The 6,000-nt window shown below is 41.6% G+C and overlaps 1 protein-coding gene across 1 annotated transcript in view; it reads right to left on the bottom strand.

The window, feature by feature from the left end:
• pik3c2b (phosphatidylinositol-4-phosphate 3-kinase, catalytic subunit type 2 beta) overlaps positions 1–3,463 on the bottom strand; it is a 55,141-nt gene extending 51,678 nt beyond the window's left edge. The window contains exon 1 of the mRNA XM_083533903.1: positions 3,110–3,463. The gene's annotated coding sequence lies outside the window, so the exon portion shown is untranslated. The remainder of the gene's footprint in view (positions 1–3,109) is intronic.
• Between the last annotated feature and the right edge of the window lie 2,537 nt (positions 3,464–6,000).

Below are 6,000 nucleotides of genomic sequence, written 5' to 3' on the forward strand. Positions count from 1 at the left end.
CCCAAGAGTGTGATTCTCCCATCATCTCCCCATTCGGAGCACCAGGGTCTTTTGGCCGCAGGGAAGCCGGAGCAAGAGGAGGGGTGGGAACAAGGGCGGAGCTTGCATTGTTCCAGCCCTGGGACCCTGGAATCTATCCCCCACTGAGATATAATCCCATTCAATTAGGGGCGGCTCCCAGATTGACCAAACAAAGGACAGAGAGAGGGACAACACGTGAGCCAGGGCCGGCACGGACACGTTCACACGCCTCCGAGAAACAAGAGACAAAGGGGCCGCTGTCATCTCTGGCCATGCGCCCCCACATACCGATCCCCTTCTCCCCCCCCCCACCCCCCATAACACCCTCTTACCAACAAATAAACCAGTGCCCTCCTATACACAGCGTCCATCACAACCCGAGCGGGAAAAGACACCCACTGCTGCAAGCCAATGGGTGAGCATATAGCAATATGTATGCCATCCTGAATTTTCTTTAACTTGCAATTAAAAGGAAATTCGAGGAAAATAATCTAAATGCCAGACATTAAAGTGGTAGGCATATATCTACCGTGATTGATAAGACACAAATATAAGAGATAATATACACAGTATTTATGGCATAGCAGGCTAGCTCAGTTTTCCAGACGTGTGCTTTAAGACTATTTACGTCCTGTCAGTCTAGAACCCATGTCCATGACAAGAAACACATCACATTGAAACAACTGTAACAAAAACACTGGCTCTGTTGCCAAGTGTTATGTGGTAACTACAGCTGCTGAGAGATTTCCCCATGATGAAATACTAGAAATGTGAACACAGTGCAAGATGCCATTCATATTTTAAAAACAAAAGGCAGTCAAAAGGGTAAAAGGAGGAAAGCCATCATCGGTCAGCAATGGAAACTACCTAATATCCAGGTTGCAATCAGCTAGAATAAGAGCACAATACTGAAACTGAATGTTGAGATTAGAACGGGATCAACTGTGACGGCACTAAGGGATTACACATGATAACGTTTATGTCATGTCTGGGGAACGAGTGTGTTTTGTGCTACAGTATGTGTAGTAAGCAATAGTGTGCTTTGTCATACATATAGTGCCCTGTAGTGTGTCATGTGATGTGAGCCAGATTGCATTTGTGTTGAGCTGGAGTGTGTATTCTTTTATGTAATGTGACCTGCAGTGTGCTTTGTGTCATGTGAGGTGAGCGAGAGTGTGTTTTGTGTTGAAGAGTATTTTCTGCTATTTATTTGTGGTGCGCTAAAGTGTCTTTTATCCAAAATGTTTGATGAACTAAAAGGTTTTCCGTCGTGTGTGGTGAGCTCGAGTGCGTTTTCTGTCATGTGTGGTGAGCTCGAGTGCGTTTTCCGTCATGTGTGGTGAGCTCGAGTGTGTTTTTCGTCATGTCTGAGAGAGTTTGTCATATATAGTGAGTTGGGGTGTGTATTCTGTCATGTGTACATGTGTTTTCTGGCATGTTTCGTGACCTGAACAGTGTTTTCTGCCAAGTGTAGTGAGATGGATTATTTGTGGTGCGCTAAAGTGTCTTTTATCCAAAATGTTTGATGAACTAAAAGGTTTTCCGTCGTGTGTGGTGAGCTCGAGTGCGTTTTCCGTCGTGTGTGGTGAGCTCGAGTGCGTTTTCCGTCGTGTGTGGTGAGCTCGAGTGCGTTTTCCGTCGTGTGTGGTGAGCTCGAGTGCGTTTTCCGTCGTGTGTGGTGAGCTCGAGTGCGTTTTCCGTCGTGTGTGGTGAGCTCGAGTGCGTTTTCCGTCGTGTGTGGTGAGCTCGAGTGCGTTTTCCGTCGTGTGTGGTGAGCTCGAGTGCGTTTTCCGTCGTGTGTGGTGAGCTCGAGTGCGTTTTCCGTCGTGTGTGGTGAGCTCGAGTGCGTTTTCCGTCTTGTGTGGTGAGCTCGAGTGCGTTTTCCGTCTTGTGTGGTGAGCTCGAGTGCGTTTTCTGTCATGTGTGGTGAGCTCGAGTGCGTTTTCCGTCATGTGTGGTGAGCTCGAGTGTGTTTTTCGTCATGTCTGAGAGAGTTTGTCATATATAGTGAGTTGGGGTGTGTATTCTGTCATGTGTACATGTGTTTTCTGGCATGTTTCGTGACCTGAACAGTGTTTTCTGGCATGTTTCGTGACCTGAACAGTGTTTTCTGGCATGTTTCGTGACCTGAACAGTGTTTTCTGGCATGTTTCGTGACCTGAACAGTGTTTTCTGCCAAGAGTAGTGAGATGGAGTGTATTTCTTGTCATGTGCAGTGATTTGGAGTGGTTTTTATCATGTGTCAGAGTTTTCTGTAACCTGTTCAACGAGTTTCGATGCAGCAGATAAGACTGTACATGTCGGATCTCCTGAAAAAACAAACGGCGCGCGTGTGTGTGTGTGTGTGTGTGTGTGTGTATTTGTTATCGACCTAACCTAAGACCGATGCCCTCTGAGATATTGGCTTTCCCTCCCCCCTCAATCACTTCCCACCCAGATTTTAGGGAATTAAAGTGAGCAGGTTGGAGGTTGTGGGTGTTTTGCTGGAGAAGGAAGACAATAATCACACAAAGCAGTCTGAAGAAACTGGACATCACTGACATAACCTGCTCTTTCAGATGTTCTTCCCATTTCCCAACTCCGCTTATATTAACTGGTGGACTTCCATTTAATATCACATGCACCAGCAAATCCCTGCAAAATACGGTTGATCAAGAAACCGGGATTTTTTTTTTATTTTTTAGGAAAAACATTTACTCGAAGTGGAAATAATATTGAACTAAACACAAACTTGGCCCTGGAGGTATAGACCTGTTTATAACACCGCCTTTCTGTGAAATTGCTCTGGAGGAGTAAACGGCGTCAATCAGCATTGAAAACTGTTCAATTACCCCTCAAACAACATCTGTTTGTTAAATGACAGATTTGCCCTGTGCTTCCGTTTATTCCACATGATCCCAGTCAGGAGTGGAGTGGAGTGGAGTGAATATGGAAAGCTTTGGGGCGAAACGCCGCGTTCAGCGCGAGCAGAAAGAATTTCGTCACTGCGCACCACGGCACTGAGCGCTGCTGCTGTCGATCAACCAGTCAAACACATCGGCTCTGCAGATCTAAATATTTTAATAGAAAGGTAAAAAAACAAACCTACCTTGTCTACAGTCTTGCTGGTGCCCGGGACATGCTCTTCAAACCCCCGCTTCCAAATGAATTGATCCGCGAGCGTCAGGATGATCAGCCCCGGTGCGGGAGCCAGTTTCCGGTCACAGTAATGGCCCCGACTCGCGCATGGGCTCTAATACACAACGCTCTCCACTCAAATTTGTCGTTTTTTCAAATATCTATAATGTAAGCGATGACGCCAAAATGCGGCAAACCAGGGTTATTTCGTGGCTGACTCCCTGACGGTTTCGTTTTTTTTTTCCAGCGTCGAGATTCTCATTTCAGCTATGGGTGAATAGAACTGGAGGCGCAGCGGAGAGGCGGACACCTAGTGGCCGTGTGCGGAATAATACCAGGGTGCGAGAGAGAGAGAGAGAGAGAGACACACACACACACACACACACACACACACACACACACACACACACACAAATAATTTCAGTCTTGGATGATATTCTTTTTTTTGTCGTATTGTTGGTGTTAATTATGTTTTATCCTCACAACGCGTTCAGCTACAACAAATGAGCCCCATTATTATATATTACGCATGTGCACGGTGATTCAGTGCGGCTATTTGTGAAGAACCTTTTTTTTTTTTATCCTCGAACTCCTTATAAAACTGAAGTGGTGTGATAAAGATACTGATTTCTAGAAATAAAAACTGAATTTGACAGCAGGTATGAAGCAGTTGTGCGTCCCCGAGCAGGACCTTGATAACCTAGCCCAAGTGGCAAAGCATAATAATTGATGGAGAGACAGTACCCTCTAGTGGTAGACCAGCGCCTCTGCTAGGAATAACACAAACGCCCACTAAATGGAGTTGAAATTCGTGCTCTCAATTAAAACCGTTTTGTAGGTCGTGAATTAAAAGATAAAAAAAAAAAGAGCTGCTAAGAAGGCAAAAAGGAGCAACAAACCCAGGGCTATTTACTCCTTTCCTGACAAATTGTGCTAATTAGGTCTTTATCAGCGAAAACATCTACATAATCAATCTCATTTAAATCCTTTTCACTGAGCTCCAGGTTGCAGCACTACAAAAAGTGGAATAATCTAATCCTTATACAAGAGATATATGTGTGTGTAAGCCCTAATTAGTATATTTCATATGTGCTTTTATTTGGGATATATTTCAGATAATAAATGAATAAATAAAGTGGTAGCTCACTGGTTAAGGTGTTTATACTTTGGGTTGGAAGGGCGAGAGTTCAAAATCCCTCTGTTGCAGCTGAGCCTCTGAACAAGGCCTCTGAGCAAGGCCCCTAACCACCAATTGCTCAGATGTATAAAACAGATCATTGTGAAATATACATGTAATGAGCTAATTGTAAGTTGCTCTGGACAAAGGCGTATGCCATAAGAATAAACTCATTTCATAACGAGTAGTTCATGTTTGTTTTCTAATCCCATCTACTTTAATCTTCCCATTTAACATTGGAATAAATATAATGTAGCTCGTTACAGAGTAAGTTTGGAATACCTGAGGTTGCATTCACTTCCAAAACTGTCAATAAATTTGATGTACATTTTATAATCTTGCAAGTGTTTTTAACACAATTCTAATTCTACCTTATTATGTAAATTGAATTCTATTTTTACATTAAAAAAATTTTTTGTCAGACAGTCGATAACATTATTTCACTGTGCATGGTTGTGTATATGCAAAATATGAATTAAATTAGAACTTACAAAAATTTGCACCACTGTACCATAAAAAACAGTGCTCTAAATTTTTTTTTTCTGATTTCTTTCTATTTTTGTGCACATTTGTTACAGTTAAATAATTGAGCTGCAAAATGAGCCAAAACATTTGTCAACATAATAAACATAATAGTTATCTGATTAGCAAGAAATATTTTTTTTATTTTGTGTGCATTTTTTAACAAAACAAATTAAATAACAATAATGATTAGAGGACCAATATTAAATATAGTATAGAATACAGCTAGTACTGAATACACAGTTCTGTAAAAAGTATTTCTGATTTATTTAAACATTTTTGCATATTTGTCAAACTTAAATGATTCAGCTCAAGCTAATTTTAATAATGAATCATAAACAACCACATTTTTTTGGAAGGCTAAGTCACATTTCACTTGCCACACCCAGGTCTGATAACTGCCAGACCTGTTAAATCAAGAAATCACTAGAACCCGTCAGACAAAGTGAAGAAAGCTAAAGGATCTCAAAAAATTAATACTTCAAGCCACGACCTAAATTCAGCAGATATGAAACAAAGTAATTGACATGTATCTGTCTAAAAATGGTTACAAAGTCATTTTTAAGGCTTTTGGACTCCAGAAAACCAGAGCAACATCTAAAAAAAATGCAGGACTCGCTTGCTTCAGTTAGAGTCAAGTGTTCATGATTTAACAATTAGAAAGGGACTGTGCAAAAAATGGCATTAGCTTTAGGACCTGGACGACTTGCCATAATTGATGGAACCATGAGTCCTAGGCTATACCAGGAAAACCTTAAGGAGACTGTCCAGTCATCAGTTCATGACCTCAAGCTTAAGCGCACTTGTATTATGCACCAGGACAATGATTCAAAACACACCAGCAAGTCCACCTCTGAATGGCTCAATGGCTCAATAAAAAATAATTAATGTTTTAGAGTGGACTAGTCTCAATCTGAACTTAAATCTGATTGAGATGCTGTGGCTTGATCTTAAACAGGCCATACATGCTCAAAAACCCTCCACTGTGGCTTAATTAAAACAATTCTGCAAAGAAGACTAGACCAAAATCCATCTACAGCAATGTGAAAGATTTATTGACAATTATCACAAACGCTTGATTGCAGTTGTTGCTGTCAAGGGTTTCACAACAAGTTATTAAGTTTACTTAATTACTTTTTCACATAAGGCCTGGTAGGTTTGCA

This window comes from Silurus aristotelis (genome assembly GCF_946808225.1).
Source record: "Silurus aristotelis genome assembly, chromosome: 28".
Classification (NCBI taxonomy): domain Eukaryota; kingdom Metazoa; phylum Chordata; class Actinopteri; order Siluriformes; family Siluridae; genus Silurus; species Silurus aristotelis.